General features: G+C 44.3%; 1 long non-coding RNA gene across 1 annotated transcript; it reads right to left on the reverse strand.

The window, feature by feature from the left end:
• Nucleotides 1-13703: 13703 nt before the first annotated feature.
• Nucleotides 13704-17502, reverse strand: LOC144578331 (uncharacterized). The gene is made up of 2 exons (XR_013523878.1): nt 16719-17502; nt 13704-16266 (listed from the first exon to the last, which is right to left on the reverse strand). It is a non-coding gene; the product is annotated as an uncharacterized LOC144578331 (long non-coding RNA).
• Between the last annotated feature and the right edge of the window lie 3272 nt (nt 17503-20774).

Here is a 20774-nt window from a genome sequence, read left to right on the forward strand (position 1 = left end):
AGGGCCACCCAAAAGGATTTGAGTAGCGATACCCAGCACTCAGCCAGGCCAAGGAATAACATCGACCAGCCAGACTAGGAAACCTCCACATCCATGAGGAACTAGGTAAAATGGACAGAAAGGTCTTGACTAAGTAGGAAACAAATTCTTAATGCTCGGCTGAGCACTCTCAGTTCCACCTAACCAGTTGTGTTTGGCTTGGTTTTTGTTGCCCAGGCTGGAGTGCAGTGGTGCGATCTCAGCTCGCTGCAACCTCTGCCTCCCAGGTTCAAGTGATTGTCCTGCCTCAGCCTACCAGGTAGCTGGAACTACAGGTGCCTGCCACCATGCCCTACTAATTTTTGCATTTTTAGTAGAAATGGGGTTTCACTATGTTAGCCAGGCTGGTCTCGAACTCCTAACCTCAGGTGATCTACCTGCCTCGGCCTTCCAAAGTGCTGGGATTTACAGGCCACCGTGCCTGGCCCCTAACCAGTTTTAATTAGCTCCTGTATCTTATAATGACGATATAAATCCATCAGTGAAAAGTAACCCAGAACTGACACAGATGCTTGGATTAGCAGGCAAAGATATTAAGACAGCATGATAACTTTATGTTTTTAAAAATTATATAGAAACACGGAAAGTATTAAAAAGTGCCCACATTAAAATTTTAGAGCTGAAAACTGAAATATGTGGGATGAAAAAATATATTAGATAAAATTAGTGGCAGATTAGACATTGCAGATGAACATTTTAATAAACTTGAAGAATAGAAACTATTTAAAATTAGATGTACAAAGAAATACAGAAAGAAACGGTAATAAATAATACATAAAACGAACATAGCCATCAGTGAACTGTGGTATAGTTTCAAGAAGCATAGTATATATACATACATATATCTTGTATGTGTATTAGATATAATATATACATACATATATGATGTCAGAGGAAAAAAAGACAATTGTATAGAAGGACAAATATATGGATAACAAGCAGATGTCTCATCAGAAACTACGAACAAGAAGACAATTTAGGGACGTATGGGAAGGAAAAAAAATCTAGTAACCTAGACTTTTATACTCAGCGAAAATGTCTTCAGAAACTAATGAACAAGAAAGTCTTTTTTCAACGATACCAAGGCTGAAAGAATGCATCCCCAGCAGACTTACGCTGTGAGAAATGTTAAAGGAAGTTCTTCGGTCAACAGGAGGTTGATACCAGAGAGAAATACGGATCTGCACGAATGAGTGAAGAGCTCTGGAAATGGCAACTAAATACATAAGATTTTTTTTCTTATTATTTAAATTTCTTGAAAAGATAACTGATAGTTCAAAGAAAAATAATAACAATGTAGGGTTTGTAACATATAAAAACTAAAATATATGACAAGAACAGGAGAAAGAATGGGAGAGGAAAAATAGAAGTATACTAATATAACATTACATTATAGGTGAAGGGGTTAGTGTCAGCCAAAAGTAGGTTGTGGTAAGTTAAACACATATATTATAAACCTTAAAGGAAGTACTAAGATAACAAAACAAAGCGTTATAGCTAAGAAGTTAAAAAGAGAGTAACAAATAAAATCATAAAAATATTAATTAATATTACCTATTTATCCAAAAGGAGGCAGCAAAGAAAGCAGAGATTGCAAATCACATAGAAAAGGAAGACCAACTCTATGTTGCTGTGGTACGACAGGAAATACATATAGTCATTCCTCAGTATTCCTGAGGGATTGGTTCCGGGACTCCTTACAGATACCAAATCGTCTCTAGATTACTTATAATACCTAAGAAAATGTCAACGCTATGTAAATAGTTGTCATACTGTATTGTTTAGGGAATAATGACAAGAAAATCAGTCTGTATATGTTCAGCACGGACACAACCATCCTTTCTTCTCCTCCTGAATATTTTTGATCCACGGTTGGTTGAACCCATGGATTTGAAACCCATAGATGCGGAGGGCTGACTCTATTTGGTCTTTGTCCTCAGTCCCTGGCAGAGAGCTCCAAAAACCCTTGGAATTTCCTGAGCCCGAAGGGGTTGATAGGCACTTTTGTTATTCATAATGAGCCCCTTTCCACTGTGCCTGGCATTATGCTAATGAGGACTGTTGGAGAGCCCCTAGGTAGATTCAGGATGGGGGCTGGTCACCAGAAAGACCAAACCTTGATTAGATGGCTGGAAATTCTAGCCCTACCTCCAATCTCCACGGAGGAGGGAGGAATCAGGTGTTAAGTTCAATCACCAATGGCCAGTGATTTGATCAATCACGCCTGTATAATGAAACCTCCATAGAAAACCTAAATGACAGGGTCTCAGGAGCTTCCAACAAATTTGTGTGCTGGGAGGGTGCTCACAACTTCACCAGGACAGAGGCTCCTGCGCTCTGACTTTGCTCTGTGAGCCTCCTCACCTGGCTGCTCATATGTATCATTTATAGTAAACTGTAATAGCAAGCACAGAATTTTCCCGAGTTTCGAATCTAGCAAATCGCAAAACCTGGTAAGGAGTTCAGAGGAGGGGACTGTGAGGACTCCCAAACTTTTAGCCAAGTCAGACAGAAGTGCTGATAACCTGGGGACCCAGTACTTGTGGTTGGCATCTGAAGTGACAGGAGTCTTGTGGGCTGTGCCCTTAAACACTTGTGGGGTGGCCAGTGTCAGAAGAGGACTGAATTGTACAACACCCAGTTTGTGTTAGGGAGACTTGGTGTTGGAAAAGTCCCACCTGTTTGGTGTCAGAAAGAACTTGAGAGTTGCCTGTAAGAAATCCATGTCAAATATAAATACACAGGTGGGTCAAAAGTAAAAAGATGGAAAAGTTATATAATGTTAATACTAAAAAAAAAAAACAAAATGAATCTGCAATAGCTGTATCGATACTAAATCCAATAATGCAGATTTCAGAGCAAAGAATGTGTATAGGGACAAAGAAAATCATTTCGTAAAAATAAAAGGATGCGTTTATTAAGAGGACATACCAATCTTAAACTTTATAGATCTAATAACAAAGCTTCAAAATACCTGGAGCAAAAACCAGCATAACTAATAACTCCAAGGAGATAGACAAGTCCACAACTATAAAAGAAATTTTAATATCCCTTTCTCAAAAATTGACAGAAAAAAATGGAGAAAAAGGGGCCGGGCACGGTGGCTAAAGCCTGTAATCCCAGCACTTTGGGAGGCCGACGCGGGTGGATCACGAGGTCAAGAGATCGAGACCATCCTGGTCAACATGGTGAAACCCCGTCTCTACTAAAAATACAAAAAATTAGCTGGGCATGGTGGCGCGTGCCTGTAATCCCAGCTACTCAGGAGGCTGAGGCAGGAGAATTACCTGAACCCGGGAGGCAGAGGTTGCGGTGAGCCGAGATCGTGCCATTGCACTCCAGCCTGGGTAACATGGAGAAAAGGAGAGAATAAAGAGTATAGAATATTTAACAGCACTATCAACTAACTTAACCTAAGTGACAAAGAACATTCCACGTAACAGTAGAATACACCTTCCCCTCAAGTGCCTGTGGAACATTTACCAAGATAGACAATATTCTGAGTTAGAAAACAAGCCTTAATATGTTTGAAAGGATTTAAATCATACAACTTATATTTTCCGACCATAACAGAATTAACTTAGAAATGATTAAAGGTAAATCTCCAAATATTTTTAAATGATGCAAAACACTTCTAAATAAAATGTGGGGCAAGACGAAATCAAACGTGAAACTAGAAAATATTTTGAACTGAATGAAAATGAAAACAACGTAAAATTTGTGAGATGCTTCAAAAGGGAAATTTATAACACTAAATTATATGAAAAAGAAGAAAGGATGTCCAGGGGCGGTGGCTCATGCCTGTAATCCCAGCACTTTGGGAGGCCGAGGTGGGCAGAGCACCTGAGGTCGGGAGTTTGAGACCAGCAGGGCCAACATAATGAAACCCCGTCTCTTCTAAAAAATACGAAGAAAAATAATTAGCCAGGGATGGTGGCAGGAGCCTATAATCCCAGCTACGCAGGAGGCTGAGGCAGGAGAATCGCTTGAACCTGGAAGGCAGAGTCTGTAGTGAGCTGAGATCCCATCATTGCACTCCAACCCAGGCAACAGTGCAAAACTCTGTCAAGGGAAGAAAATAAAAAGAAGAAGAAAGGTGTTAAATCATTGATCTCGGCTTCCCCCTTAGAGAAATAAGCCCAAAGTGGATCATAAATCTAAATGTCAAATCTACACGTGCAAAAGTTCTAGAGAAAAAAATAGGAGAAAATTTTTGCGACTTGGGTTAAGTAAAGATATCTTAGCTGTGACACCAGAAACATGACCCAAAAAATAGAAAATTGATAAACTGAACTTTATCAAAATTAAAAATGAATGCTTTTCGAAGAGAATGAAAACATAGGACGTAGACTGTGGCAGTCACCTGTATGGTAAAAAACTTATATCCAAAATATATAAATAATTCTCAAGCTCACCAATAAGAAAATTCAGTTAAAAGTGGGCAAAATATTTGAACATACACTTCTTCAAAGAAGATATGCAAGTGGTAAATGAGCATTTGAAAAAATGCTCCACATTATTAATTATAAAAATGCAAATTAAAACAAAAATGAGATAAAAAATCATTATAATGGCTAAGATTTTAAAAGACTAACTGTGATGATTAATTTTATGTCAACTTGTCTCGGCCATAGCGCCCAGTTATGTGGTAAAATATTCTGCATGCTTCTCTGAGGGTGTTTGTGGATAATTTTTTTTTTTTTTTTTTTTTAAGAAAGAAAGAAAGAGAAAAGGGGGAGAGAGAACAGGAGTCTTTCTCTACTGCCTAGGCTGAAATGCAATCTAGAAATAGGTATTAAAAACCTCTTTTATGCTGATGATTGTGCTTAACAGCGGAGACAGGAAGGAATAAGGAAAGAAAATAACAAACAGCCAACCAATATTTTGTTTAAATCTGTGGAATGATGAGATTAACATTACACTGGTGGACACTGAGTCAAGAAGACTGTCTTGCATAAAGTGGGTTGGCTTCATTCAACCAGCTGAGGGCCTGACCTCTTCCCAGCCAGCCAGAATCCCACAGAGGCTGTCTTTATACATGCAGTGAGCACAGGCTCCTCCTGGGTCTCCAGCCTGCTGGCCCACCCTGCAGATTTTGGACTTGGCAGCCTCCATAATCACATGAGCCAATTCTTCAAATAAATCTTTTTACATTTATATACATGTCTGTTGGTTCTGTTTCTCTAGAGAATCCTGATTAATAGCTAGTTATACCAAGGGTTTGCAAGGATCTGGAACACGTTAAACTCTTATACACAACTGATGAAAACGCAAGTGGTGTAAGAATTTTGGAAAACAGTTTGTAAGTTTCTTAAAAAAATAAACCTACATCTATCACGTGATCCAATCTTTCTACTCCTAGGTACTTGTCCAAAAATAAAGCAAGCTTACATTCATGCAGAGACTTGTACACAAGTGTTTATAGCCATGTTATTTGTAATCTCCCAAATAAATGTAATCTCTCAAAACAACCCAAATATCCATCAACAGGTGAATCCATAAACAAACTGTAGTACTATATCCACACAATGAATTATACAGCAAGAAAAGGATGTGCTATTGATACACTATTCATAATGGATAAATTTCAACTTAATTATGGTGAGTGAAAGAAGACAGACAAAAGATAATGTATGATTAATTTATCTACACTTGTAGATATTGCAAGTGTATAGAGAGTAATGATTTGAAATGTGGGTCTGACGGGGAGGGAAAAGGAGAGATTATGAAGAAACAGAAGGAAACACTGGGGCTGTGGATATGTTTGGTGTCTTGATTCTGGTGATGGTTTCGTGGTTATTTACATAGGTCAAAACTCATTCAATTCTATTTTAAGCCCAATTTATCACATGTTAATTACATCTAAATAAAGGTACTATAAATACAACAATACATCCTTCCATTTTTATTTATTTTATTTTATGTTTTTTGAAATGGAGTCTTGCTCTGTTGCCCAGGCTAGAGTGCAGTGGCATGATCTCAGCTCAGTGCAACCTCCATCTCCCTGGTTCAAGTGATCCTCCTGCCTCAGCCTCCTGAGTAGCTGGGATTATAGGCACGCACAACCATGCCTGGCTAATTTTTGTATTCTTAGTAGAGACAGGGTTTCGCCATGTTGGCCAGACTGGTCTCGATCTCCTGACCTCAGGTGATCCACCTACCTCAGCCTCCCAAAGTGCTGGGATTACAGGCATGAGCCACGGTGCCCAGCCATCTTTTTTTCTTTTTAATATAGTTCAGTGCTATAAATTTCCCTTTTGAAGCATCTCACAAATCTTACGTTGTTTTCATTTTCATTAAGTTCAAAATATTTTCTAGTTTCACTTTTGATTTCATCTTGCCCCACATTTTATTCAGAAATGTGTTGCATCAGAAGTGGGATTACAAGAGTGAGCCACCCTGCCCTGCCCATCCTTCGATTTTTTTTTTTTTTTAAAGATGGAATTTAGCTCTTGTTACCCAGGCTGGAGTGCAATGGCACGATCTCAGCTCACCGCAACCTCCGCCTCCTGGCTTCAAGCAATTCTCCTGCCTCAGCCTCCCGAGTAGCTGGGACTACAGGCGCGCGCCACCATGCCCAGCTAATTTTTGTATTTTTTAGTAGAGACGAGGTTTCACCATGTTGACCAGGATGGTCTCGATCTCTTGACCTTGTGATCCACCCACCTCAGCCTCCCAAAGTGCTGGGATTATAGGCGTGAGCCACTGCGCCCAGCCCATTTTTTTAAAAATAGCTGTTGCTGAAGGTTAAGTTAATACTGATTAAAAAAAAATCCAGCCAAATCTAGAGCAAAGTCAATAATTTGAGGAAAATGTTAGACTGAAACACAATCTGGACCAGAGTCAATTTTAGTGTGGGACTGTAGGAGATGGAGTTAAGAATTGAGTGAGAATGTAGACACTAGAGTTAAGGAGCCACAGAGGGTGAGACTCCCTAGCGCAGTATGCAGCCCCCACATCCGCTAGCCTCTTCCCACCCTGACATGGAAGTCTGACTTGCTTATGGAAACCTTCCTCCTCTGCCTGAGCCCCTTCCTCTTAGTGTATCATGGGTGGATCCTTTTATGCAAACCCTCCTCAGTCCTGCAGCCAGCAGGGACCATGCCTTCCATTGGGCTCCCCAAGCCTCTTTTCTCTGTTAATATTTAAAACAGAACCATACTCAAGCTCCCTTCAGTCATTTTCTCACCTCCCTCTTCATCTACAATACAGATTTTCCACACAAAGGAATATAATCCAGTACAGCCCAATACTTTGCCAAGAGAAGGTGTTCAATCAATGTGCATAGAATGAACGAAGAGCAAACCACCATGGCACCTGTATATCTGTGTAACCAACCTGCACGTTCTGCACTTGAATCCCAGAACTTAAAGTGAAAATTAACATACTAACAAAAATTTAAAAAAAGAATGAAGGAAGGAAAGCTTTTATTTGCTCTGAGATTTCTCACAATCACCCATTTCCACATATTCATCATGTCCAGGGCAGAGAAGCCATTTGAAGTACTAATATTCATATCACGGCAAGGCTTTCTTAGGTCACTCTCATGCAGCCCTTTGCTAGAATCTTGGAGGGGGAGCAGATGGGACAATCGTGTCCACAAAGAGCTTGCAGTCCAGCAAGGAAGGAGCCCGGTCCTTCAACAATGACCGGAGTCCTCTGTCCTGCCCCTCCTACTGCTCATATGGAGGCTGGCTTCCCAGCTCCTGCCTCCCTAGAGCCATCTGCTCATTTGCCCACTGCGCCCTCCCTTTTGTGGAGCACAAAACTGCCCTCAGGATGCTGAGTTTCACTTCTCCATTTACCACGTTTCCTCTCGCATTATTGACAGCCTCTTGGTCACCTTTTAAGAATCGTGTAGGGCCGAGCGCGGTGGCTCAAGCCTATAATCCCAGCACTTTGGGAGGCCGACGCGGGTGGATCACGAGGTCAAGAGATCGAGACCATCCTGGTCAACATGGTGAAACCCCGTCTCTACTAAAAATACAAAAAAATTAGCTGGGCATGGTGGCGCGTGCCTGTAATCCCAGCTACTCAGGAGGCTGAGGCGGGAGAATTGCCTGAACCCAGGAGGCGGAGGTTGCGGCGAGCCGAGATTGCGCCATTGCACTCCAGCCTGGGTAACAAGAGCGAAACTCCATCTCAAACAAACAAACAAAAAGAATTGTGTAGCCCATCTTCAACTGGGAATGGGAAATGACACAAACCAGGGAAACAAAGGATAATTTTGTTCTCAAAGCTCTGAGATTGCTTCCAGCAGCAACCCGCTCTTGCCAGGGAAGACAGAGTGAGGGTTCTTACAGAGAACAGAGCCCTGTGTGCCCAAGTTCCAGGGGGCTGGAACTGTGTCTCTCTTCTTTGTTCCAGCGAAGGATAGTGGATACTCAGAATGTGTTTGTTGAATAAATGGATACCATGAAGCATGGGCATCGCTGGGGAGAGCACCCACAGTTTGGTTCTGATGGTTCTTACAGTGTTCTCAATGTTTATAGATTTATGATAGGGGCCTCTTGTCCACTTGCTCCTCTCCAACCTGAATCTTACGTGATGTGTTATGTATTTGTATTCACTGTTCTGTTTACATTTAGTGAGGATGAATAAGAGTTGACCATTTTATATTTCTTGGGGCTCATTAGTCAGAAGTCTCTCTTATCCCTCTCTCTCTCTTTTCTTTTTTTTGAAATGGAGTTCTGCTCTTGTCGCCCAGGCTGAAGTGCAGTGGTGTGATCTTGACTTACTGCAACCTCCGCCTCCCGGGTTCAAGTGATTCTACCGCCTCAGTCTCCCGAGTAGCAGGGATTACAGTCACCCGCCACTCCACTAATTTTTGTGTTTTTAGTAGAGACGAAGTTCACCATGTTAGCCAGGCTGGTCTCAAACTCCTGACCTCAGGTGATCCACCCACCTCGCCTCCCAAAATCCTGGGATTATAGGCATGAGCCACTGCATCCAGCCTCTTATCTCTCCTGATAAGACTTTTTCACTATATGTTTTATCTATGAATTTAAGGGGTACAAGTCCAATTTTATTACATGGATGTATTGCATAATGGTGAGGTCTGGGCTTTTGGGGTGTTCATCAGCAAAAATAATGTACATTGAACCCATTAAGTAATTTCTCATCACCTGCTCCACTCCTGCCCACCTTCCCGTCTTTTGAGTCTCATTCCTCATACTATGTCCATGTGTACATGTTATTTAGCTCCCACTTTTCAGTGAGAACATGTGACATTTGTCTTTCTGTGACTGAGTGGTTTTACTTAAGATAATGGCCTCCAGTGTCAGCCATGTTGCTGTGAAGTCATTCTTTCATTCCTTCCTAGGGCTGAACAGTATTCCATGGTGTATATGTATATATATATATATATATATACACACCACATTTTCTTTATTTAGTAATCTGCTGATAGAGACTTAGGTTGATTCCATATCTTTGCTATTGTGAATAGCTCTGTGATAAACATATGAGTGCAGATATCTTTTAATTTTTTTATATTTAAAATTTTTTTCAACTTTTATTGTAGATTCAGGGGAGTACCTGTGCAGGTGTGTTACCTGGGCATATTGTGTGACGCTGAGATTTGGGATATGAACGGCTCCATCCCCCAAGTACCTAGCATAGTACCCAGGAGTTTTTCAAGCCTTGCTCTGTTCCCTCCCAGTAGTCACCAGTGTCTATTGTTGCATCTGTACATCTATGAGCACCAGTGTTTAGCTCCCACTTACAACTAGGTATCATTTCACGAGTCAGAATGGCAATTATTAAAAAGTCAAAAAACAACAGATGTTGGCAAAGATTATGGAGAAAGGGGAACATTCTACACTGTTGATAGGAATGTAAATTAGTTCGGCCCCCATGGAAAGTAGTTTGGAGGTTTCTCAAAGAACTTAAAACAGAGCTACCATTTGACCCAGGAATCCCATTACTAGATATATATCCAAAAGAAAGACAAGTCATTCTACCAAAAAGACACACACTTGCATGTTCACTGTAGCACTATTCACAATAGCAAATAGGGAATCAACCCAGGAGCCCATCAACGGTGAACTGGATAAAGAAATTGTGCTCTAAAATTCAGAGCAGTAAATACTTATAGTAAAAATGAAAATACATCATCCAGGAAAAAATCTAGAAAAAAAAGAGCTACAAAGTAAACTGATAGAAAAAAGAAAAAAAATCAATAAAAATAAGAGCAGATTAAAATGTAGGGAAAAAACCCACAGCAGAGTTAAGAAGAAAATATAATCTTGTTCTTGGGAAACAACAGCAACAAAGCTGACACGCCATTACCCAGATTAATACAACAAATAACATACAAGTGCACAAAATCAGAGACGATACAAAATAACTCTCGAGAGAGGAAACAAAGTGAGATTATATATTTAGCAGAATGTTCTGCAAGTCAATTTGACAACTTAAATAAAATTTGAGTTACTTTTTGTAAAATATAATCTATCAAAGCTGGCCCCAGTACAGATAGAAAGTTTAATCAGGACCAATTCCCACACAAGAAATAGAGAAAGTTGTAAAAATGTTTCTTTACAAATAAGCACTATGACCAGATAATTTAATAGGAAAATTCTATCAAATCATGAAAAATCAGAAAACTGCCATGCTACCAAAAATATTCCAGAGCTTCTTTTTTTTTTTTGAGATGGAGTCTTGCTCTGTCACCGAGGCCAGAGTGCAGTGGCGTGATCTCAGCTCACTGCAATCTCCATGTCCCGGATTCAAGTGATTTTCGGGCCTCAGTCATACAAATAGCTGAGACTACAGTTATGCGCCATCACATCTAGCTAATTTTTGTGTTTTTAGTAGAGATGGGGTTTCACATGTTGGCCAGGCTGGTCTCGAACTTCTGACTTCAGGTGATCCACCTGCATCAGCCTCCCAATGTGCTGAGATTGCAGGCATGAGCGACTGCGCCCAGTGGAAAATATTCTGGAGGTTTAAAAAGGAGTGACATGATATGAGTATGACATGGATACCAAAACTTGACAAATGTAATATGAAAAAGTAATCATAGGCCAATCTCACATATTAATATCAGTGCAAAAGTATTAAATGAAATAATGGTAAGTAGAATTTCAGCATCTCATTTAAATATGAATTCATTCTGACCACATGATGTTTATGTTTAGACTTTTAATATACTGAGTATTAATGACAATCTATTAATATCATTCAGTATATTAAAAGTCTAAGAAGAAAAACTCTATCACCATCTCAATAGATGTCAAATGTGTAATAAAATTCAACACTCACGCATAATTTTAAAAAAACTGAATGAAAGAATATGGATAGATTCTTTCTTTAAAAAAATTATGTAACTCCTATCAAAAACCAGCTTCTTATAATGAGGGAAACTTAGTGGCAGTTCCAGAAAAAAAAAAAAGAGACAAAGATACCTACAATCCATACTACTGTTTAGCAGCATATTGGTGGCATTAAAGCAAAGCAATTACACACTTAAGAATTGGAAAGAAAAAGATAAAACCATCTCTGTAAGCGACAGCATTGTTTACCTGCAAAACTAGAAGAATTGACAGAAAACACTACTACAAACAATACAACGATTTATAAATTGCCTTATAAGGTAATATCAGTAATCTTTACATAAACAAACAAAACTCGTAGCAGATATAGACTTGCAAATATGTATAATTACAACAGCAAAAATTTAATAAAATAACTAAGAATAAAGCTAGCAAAATAATGTGCAACACATTTATGAAGAAATCTATAAAACAAAAAGCGAACATGGACAAGTGGATATCCGTGTACATCCGTGTCTACTTGTATGGACAGGATGTCTCTTTTCTTAAAATTAATTTACAATGTATTACTATTTCAATAAAAATACCATTTTTTTTCCCTGAAGTTAAGCAACTGATTTGTAAGAGTAAATGATCTAGCAGAGCCAGAAAATCCTGAAAATGAAGGGCTTTTGTGGAGGGCTAGCCCTTTGATACAGTTAAGACATAAGAATAGGAGGTATCTATGAGTAAAACAGTGTGCTATTTATGCATAGGCAGACAATGAAATGGAAGAGGAAACTCAGAAGTAAATAAATACAATTGCATATGGACAAGTCGAGAGTTGGCAGTTGAGGAGGAGCGAACGGACAGGATGAAGTTATTCTTGGTTTTTATGGAACAATATGGAGCATTTTGGTGATGGATTGGCTATGGGCATGAGAATAAGGGAGGTGTCAGGAGTGTTTCTCTGTTTTCTGGCTAAAGTGGTGGGTGTGGTGGCAAAGGGTACTACCTAGTGCCCATTCCTAGTTACCTTTGAAATACTGGAAGTGTATGAGAAGCTCCTTTGTAGTTGCAAAAAAAAAAAAAATGTAATAGACGAAAACACAGTGTCAGCTATAATGTTAATTGTGTTGATTTCATATGGACAATCACTTGTGCTGATTTCACATGTGCTGACTTTGTGATGGGAAATCTTGTGGCTTCTCAGTTTATTACACTTTATCCATCCTTTATCCCACCTTATCTATGGTCATGGGTGCTTGATTTCTTTTTCAGTCTTGTATGGGATATCTTAGAGACCTTGTGTCTATTTTCAGCTTCTAGCACTTTCCAGGACTCAACTACAGGAGCACGATCTTGCAGGTAACCAGGAAACGCTCTTTCCTTCACCCTAGACAAACTGTTGTTCTTGCCTCTCTCCTCACTTGCTTGGGTTGCTGGCCATCACTTCACAGTCGCTCTCCTTTTTCCACTCTTGGTCCTATCTGGTCCATTAAGCATTCTGTAGTGAGAGCCATATTTCTAAATTAATCTTGTTACGTCCTCCTCAAAGATTTCAGTGACTCCCTATGCCTTAAGGATAAAAATCCACCCTGTGGCTTACAAGGTTCCAAAGCATTCAGTCATCTTCTCTGAAGGTCATTTTCTGAAACTCTGTACCTTGCCCATGGTGTCCTGGCTCTGCTGAACACAATTTCTCCGTCTAGAAGGACCAGCTAACCCCTTCTCACTTTCTGGCTGTCCACTTAGGTGTTGCCTTCTCCAGCAGCTTTCTTGACACCCTAGCTGGGATTTGGGACCTCTATTCCTGGCGTCTCTTGTTGAATTTAAGAAGAAGGAAGGGTACAGTCCTATTTAGGCCCTATTCATTTCTGTCTCTGCTCAAAACCCATCCTCTTCTCCCTTCATTCTCAAAATCTCCTAAGCGTTCCCAAGCTGATTTATCTGTCACATGGCCATAAAATTACTAATTGGAAATGCTGGTGCCCAATTCATCCTGCTGGCATCTTCCCCGCTTGTCCCATTTCGGTCCCTGTAAATTCCACATTACTAATGAACCACCACCCTTTGCAATAAATCTGCAATTCATCAATATGGTCTAATTTTTTAAACATTTCTTTTTTTCTTTGGTGTTGGGTCACTTCAGGCCATTATGAGAGAGGACTGAAGTGGCTTGTTGAAGCGTAATGATCGAAATATGAGACTGCCTTTTTATCTTCACACTCAGACAAGCTTGCTAATTGCAAGGTAAGGTTGGAGCAACTTTAAACTTCTTGGCCACATGCAATATTTAGGAAGGGAAATGAATGAATGATTAACGTTTGATAAATAAGAAAAGTGGAGGCACATTTCCACTGTTGCAATATTGTGAGAGGAAAAAGAAAATGGCAAACCTCCAGCTGCTTTAAAGAAAGGTTAAACTCTGTTTTATTCGGAAGAATTACAAACTCAAATTGAATTCAGATAATTAACAGGTATTGTTAATTCAAAGCCATATCTTGCACCTTAACATGCCTCTGTTCTGATGACTTCTTGAGGTTTGGTTTGCTTTGCCTCTCCCTCCTTAGGTGTGGGGTAGACCTTCCATTGGCCCTCTTCGAATGTCCTTCTACCTCTTCTTACCTTGCTCTTTGCCCCGAGACCGCCCAGTCTGGACTGCCTCAACAGCTTCCCTTGCTCTGTGAATTCTGCTTGATCTGGACAATGGGAAACACTGGACAGGATGGGAAGCAGGAGAAGAGCCAGGCTGGGATGTTCACTGTCACAGCCAGCCCACGGTGATGACTGTGTTTCTCCCTCAAAGTCCCAGGTCGTGTCCCGCAGCACCTTGCTATGGATAGAATGGTGGCCAGGCTGTGGAACTAACTGCGCCCCACCTTGCCCGTTCAGACTGAGGAGTGGTAAGGAACCTCCCAGATGCCAGTCCTCTACCTTGCCCGTTCAGACTGAGGAGTGGTAAGGAACCTCCCAGATGCCAGTCCTCTACCTTGCCCGTTCAGACTGAGGAGTGGTAAGGACCTCCCAGATGCCAGTCCTCTACCTTGCCCGTTCAGACTGAGGAGTGGTAAGGAACCTCCCAGATGCCAGTCCTCTACCTTGTCCGTTCAGACTGAGGAGTGGTAAGGAACCTCCCAGATGCCAGTCCTTGCTGGTTTTCTTGAATCCTTGGTAAATAATCCCAGCATTAAGTTTCCCTGAAATCACCTGTTTCAGGGGGCCACTTGTTTCCTGGGGCTCTGGCTGACATTCACATAAAAAACTTCAATTCCAGAACCCCAAGTGTTTAGAGGTCACTTCCTCCAGGTTCCTTACTTTGCAAAAGAAGAGACTGAAGCTCATGGAGGAAGGATGGCTTGTCACCTGCCATGTAGCCATGAATGGAACCCACAGCTTTTGTCTTTTCAGACTAGCATTCCTACTGTGGTACAAAGTAGCATGAATCAAATAATTGAGCTTCCTTATTAATAGCAAGTATTATCACTATTATATTCGTTAGCTTCTACTGAGGGCTTCCTAGTGGGTAGGCGCTAGGCTAAGTGTGTTCATTTATCATCTTCAGCAATCCCAACTGTATCATGCAGTTCCTGCCTGTTTGCCGACGTCGTGGATGGGGAAACTCGAGCTAAATGCATGTCCCCAGTCACACAACTTGGGGTAATGTGTGACAGCCCAGGATTTCCACCCACCTGGGTCTTTCTGATGAAAGAGTCATGTTTAGCCCACCCTGTAAGGTACCTTTGGTCAAGACCTATGATGCAGGCTGAATCTGAAACCAGACAATGTCTAAGAAGCCAGAATAAAGGGCAAATGATGTTTAAGCCAAGAGAGCTGCCGTGAGCATGGAGAGGTTGTGGGGCCATGTGGTCAGCTGGCAGGTGTCTATGCTTCTCTCACCATTCAGTGGCTTGCCCCAGTGAAAATGGGATGGACCACGCCGGGCAGTTTACCCTTCTCAGGCAGAAGCCCTTGGGAAAACTGGGGCTGATAAAGCAGCTGCTATCTGGAAGTCCCTGGGAGATGCTCAAGGGGTAGCGCAAGGTTGGGAGCCAAGCTGCAGCCCAGAGTCAGAACTGGGAAACTCTCCCAATCATGGGACCAGGGATCTGGGAAGCACTTGGACGTGATTCCACCGAAAGTCATCTCTTTCACCCAAGGAATCTTAAAGAATTATGCACAGCCACTGCCCATGGCTATTTTCCACATGATCAAATCAGTATTTGCTTAATAAAGAAAATCTGGTAGAAATGAGAATGTGGAGAAAAGAAAATACACTTTTTCAGCTCAGGAATGTCACCATGCTTGCTACAAGAGCCCGTGGTCTGGGACATTCGTGTCTGGCGGGGAAAAGGGGATATCCCAGATGCGGGGTGTGGCAGAGAAGCTACCAGGGAGTGCACTGCCAAGTCCCTTCTGGGCCCCACACCTGGGCCTGCTACCCTGTGGCTCTCCAAGGACTTGGAAGCAGCAGAGAACAGGACACTCAGGATCCTTGCCAGAGGTGTCACCTTGGGCAAGCCATGCCCCTTTTCTGAGCTTCAGTTTCCAATCTGTAAGAGGAGCGTGATCAGTTCTGCCTGCGCAGGTCTCGCCATCTCACAGCGCCCTGTCCTCCAGCTGCGTTTCTGCTGGAAAGCATGGCCCAGCTGGAGCACCCTGCAGAGCCAGAACACTGGGCTCCCCTCTCACCACTCACCAGGGCTCCCCCCAGCTCATCTTTACTCCCTGGAGTTTTTAATCAGAGAGGAGCTGGAGGTGGCAGCTGCCTGGGCTTTCGATGACTAAGACTCATAAGTCCCAGAGCCAGCAGAGCCAGAATTCCCCTGGCCAGGACCTCCCACCCACCATGGGAAGCTGTAGCCCTGGCAGGTCCCGCGGAGCCCAGGTTTCCTGGTGGTCATCTTCCCAAGTCAGATTTGGATGCTGCCTTCTTTGTGAGCCTTCTTGTGTGGATTCTCTTAGCACCAATCTGCAGTGGTAGGGGGTGTTTAGATTAGGTCATGCACCTGCTCCCAGGAAGCTGCATGTGTCCTCGCTGGTTCACTAGAACCGTATTTCTTAGAAGTGAGGCCCTTACTGCTCAGCTGCCCTCAACACACAAGCATGATGAGATCACCCACAGGACCCCAGCAGTCCTGGCTGAATGCTAATGTAGTCCCTCCTGGGGGACAGGGGTGCAGCTGTGGTCCTCAAGTGAGGAACTCAAGCTTCTTTGAGGTCCCTCGTTCTAGAATGTCAGTAGTAGAGACCCCGCTTGCCCCTCCCAGACATGCCTTTGAGACACATGTCCTACTTTGAGCCCAAAAGACAATGCTTGGGACAAGAACCCTTCCCGCACCTAGATCCTGTGAATGAAAAGGAGGTGGGCATTTCCTTTCCACTACTTTAAAAATGCTTCATGGGCTGGGCATGATTACATACCTGTAATCCCAGCGCTTTGGGAGGCTGAGGTGGGTGAATCACTTGAACTCAGGAGTTCCAGACAAGCCTGGGAAACACAGTGAGACCTTGTATTTACAAAAAACACAAAAATTAGCTGTTATTTACAAAAAACACAAAAATTAGTGTGTGTGTGTCACTATGGTCCTAGCTACTTGGGAGGTTGAGGTGGGACGATCTCTTAGCTCAGGAGGTACAGGTTGCAGTGAGCCAGGATTGTGCCACTACACTCCAGCCTGGGTGGCAAGACGCTGTCTCAAAAAAACAAAAACAAAAACAAAAATGCCTCATGCCTCTGTCTTCTGAGACAGGAACACTTCCTGGGGTACCATGAAAGAAGAGTCAGATTTGGGGCTACACCAGCGTGAGGGTGAACACAGCTGTGTGACCATGGACAAGTCACTACATGTGGCTCAGCTATCAAATGGGGAAAGCGGATATCAGGAGACCACGTATATGAGCTCTTGGCATGTCTCGGGAATGGCTTGTGAACTCTACTTGACAAAATCATCTGAACTTTTAGGAATCCCAGTTGTCTGGCCTGTTGAAATTAACTACTCATGTGGTTCTGATTTACATAATGGAAGATAAAAACGGCAGCTCCTAGGGAGGCTGAAGCAGGAGAAACGCTTGAGCCTGGGAGGCGGAGGTTGCAGCGAGCTGAGACTGTGCCACTGCACTCTAGCCTGGGTGACAGGGCGAGACTCTGTCTAAAAAAAAAGCCAAAGCAAACTCAGAAGAGGAGAAAGGAGGTGGCTCCTGCCAGTTGCCCTCTTGCCCTAGTATGGACAAGGATGCCACACGGGCAGGTAGACCCTCGGGGCGGGAAGGAGCCCTAAAATTCCACTGCACTCAGCACTTGGAAAACAAGCCTTCAGCAAGGGTGTTTGGCCTTGCTTTGCCCTGACATCCAGGATCTGGCCAGCTGCAGGGCGATCTGGGTCACAGCATGGGGACCACGGTTCTTCACGGTGGGCTCGTTTGCCGTAAGACATGTGCTCTTCGGGATGCACACTCCGATCAGATTTTCAGCCAGAGCCTTTCTGGTGCATCCGTGACTCTCCCGCCATGCCATGGATGTCCCAGAGGTCCAGCGGCCTCACTGCTCACGGGGCCTTCCTTCTGAGCTGCTTCCCTTGCTCCGAACGCCCCCCTCATGGCTCCCGGTCCCCTCCTTGCTTTCAGCCTTCTTGCCCAGGCCTGGAGTTTGGCCTGCTGTGCCCTTTGACTGGACACCCGCCAATGATTCCACTCTCCCACCCTGGCTACCCCCCTTCACTGCAATTTGGAGCCTGTCCAAGTCCTCTGAGATGCCTCATAGGAGGGCTCTGTTTCTCCCCACAATCGGGCATGTGCTCATTAGTCATGGGATGAGCAGGTCATTTTGGAGCTTTCTACCCGAGGCAGGGGCTGTGGGGGTTGATCCGTTTCTCTGCTTCAAGGCTTAGCAAGGCACAGGGAGGGCTGCTGATGGGCAGACCCACCTGGGCTTTGGTCAGGAGGGTGAGTGGCAGCCTGGGGATGCAGCTTCTCCCGAAGTCCCCCTTAGAGGCATGGGAGCAGCATGTGATGACACAATCTGTGCTGGGAAACTCCTTTCCAAGCTGACTTCTTAGGAATGAGGTGCTGCTCTAGAAATCCACAACAGAGCCTGAGCTGCCACTGCCCTGGCCACGGGGTCCAGCTGTGGATTAGGAAGTGGGCACAGTGCAGGAAGATGGAAAAATCAATCCTGGCCTTTCTTGACGATGCTGTCAGATGGGAGGAAGGAGCCTTGACTTCCTGAGGCCAACAGCGGCTCCAGGACAGGACGGGGGTCAGGATGCTGGACTTGGAATCCTTCTTGTACATCCTCTTTGAACTGTTCTCAGCCGCCTGGAACCCTGGCAGTTGGTCTGTGGCACTTCGGTCCTTCTGCCAGGTTCTGACAGTCCAAGGCCATCTTCTCCCTGCCCCTCCCCTGGTCTGGTGCTGTGCACCCACCCTCCCCTCCACTCATCATTCCAGGCCCCGGGGTCTAGAACCTTCTGCCCTCTGCTCCATCAGAATCTGCCTCAGGTCACATGGTAGCCTGTCCAGTTCCCTTCATAAAACACATACAGCGCTAGCACTGCATTCCTGGGCCTAAGGGCTCGATGTGAGTGAGACCTGGCCCCCGAGTGCCCAGTCACAGAAGCCCATGAATACTAGCGTGCAGCAGCCACAGCAACACGAGGCACCACCTTCCACAGGGCAGCGGCATGAGGATGCTGGGTTTCCCATGGGAGGTGGCTGGGCTTTGGAGGGTAAGTAGGAGTTCTACTGCAAAACATGGAAGAGCCCACCAGGTGTCTGGGGAAACACACATAGCTCGGTGTTTTGTTTTCCCAGTTGAGTGAAGGGACATCAAGCAGAGCCGTAGTCTTGCCACCAAGTCACTGTGTGCCTTGTGGTCTTTTGCTTTCCTGGGTAGGTCTCTCCATCAGGGCTGGCCCACCACAGGGTCTGTAGTGTGGGGTACCCAGATGGCCAGGAGAGGAAGCAGAGGGTCTGTGTGTGAGGGTGGGGTTTGGGCAGAAGCCACCGGTCCTGTCCTCAGGAGACTCAGTGAGCCCCTGCTAAGGACATGGGCAGGACAGCAACGCATGGACAGCAATGGGCTAAGAGGTTCACCTTTCCACCTTGCTGTGATCCTTAAGGTCTCTGCCTCTATATGAAGGGTCTGGAAATTGAGTCCAACCACTGTAACACATGGCCTTCTCCATTAGGAATGAGGGCGGGCTCCAGTCAGCTGGAGGAGTTACCGACTCCTGGTACTTACCTAACCGGGGCCCCGGATGGGCACTTGGCCTAAGCCAAGTTCATCATGAGCAGGTGCCAAGTTCATCACTTCTTGACTCTTGAGCTTTGAACACATTTGCATCTTCAGTGAAACACCTGGATTTTCAGGCAACAAGCTCTGTCATGGGCCCGTCTCGGCAGTGGAAATAACCTGGCATGGAATCACCCTGCGTCTCCCCCAGGAGCACACCCCAGCAAAGTTCTGGGTGTGTTCTTGGACTCTGGACATTTTAGGCATTGCTCCTCTTCCTGGCTGGCTGCTGCTGTTCTTTCACCCTCTCAGAACGACTGGACTCTTCCACGCTCGTCAGCTCAGAGCTTCTGCCCCGTCCTTCCTCTGGAAGACTTCCCTGCCTCTCCCTTCTGTCTCCCCTCTCTGGGACACCAGGCTCAGTCATGGAGATTGGCCAATGCCATGTGCCCCCTCTGCTAGTGGGCTTATTGGAAGGCAGAGACTAAATTAATTTGTAATTAATTTAGGCCACTGGACCTCTGGGACATCCACGGTATGGCGGGAGAGTCACAGATGCACCAGAAAGGTTCTGGCCTGGAAATCTGATCAGAGTGTGCATCCCGAAGAGCACGTGTCTTACAGCAAACGAGCCCACCGTGAAGAACCGTGGTCCCCACGCTGTGATGCAGGCAGGACATTCACCACCCAGATCGCCCTGCGGCTGGCCAGATCCTGGATGTCAGAGCAAATCAAGGCCAAACACGCTCACTGAAGGCTTGTTTTCCAAGTGCTGAGTGCAGTGGAATTTTAGGGCTCCTTCCCGCCCCGAGGGTCTACCTGCCCGTGTGGCATCCTTGTCCATACTAGGGCAATAGGGCAACTGGCAGGAGCCACCTCCTTTCTCCTCTTCTGAGTTTGCTTTGGATGTTTTACTAAATTAATTTGTAATTTCTCCCTAGCAGTCATCACAGGGCCTGGCTTAGAGAAGCTCTCTCAGTGTTGGTTGAAAGAAAAGACAAAAGGAAGGAGGGAAGGAAGGATGGGAGAAAGGATGGGAGGAGGGACAGAAGGGAGGAACGGAGGGTGGAAGGAAGGGAAAGAATGGAAGCAAAGGAGGGAGAGGAAGGAAGACAGGAAGAGAAAAAAAGGGAGGAAAGGAAGGAGACCGTTGGGACAATGGAAAGGCAAGGCTGCTTCGGTCCCTGAAGCTCTTTACCCCAAGGCTGCAGGTGGCCCTCCCATGGGACATCCCTAACAGGTCCACA

The sequence above is a fragment of the Callithrix jacchus genome, chromosome 11 (genome assembly GCF_049354715.1).
Source record: "Callithrix jacchus isolate 240 chromosome 11, calJac240_pri, whole genome shotgun sequence".
NCBI lineage: Eukaryota > Metazoa > Chordata > Mammalia > Primates > Cebidae > Callithrix > Callithrix jacchus.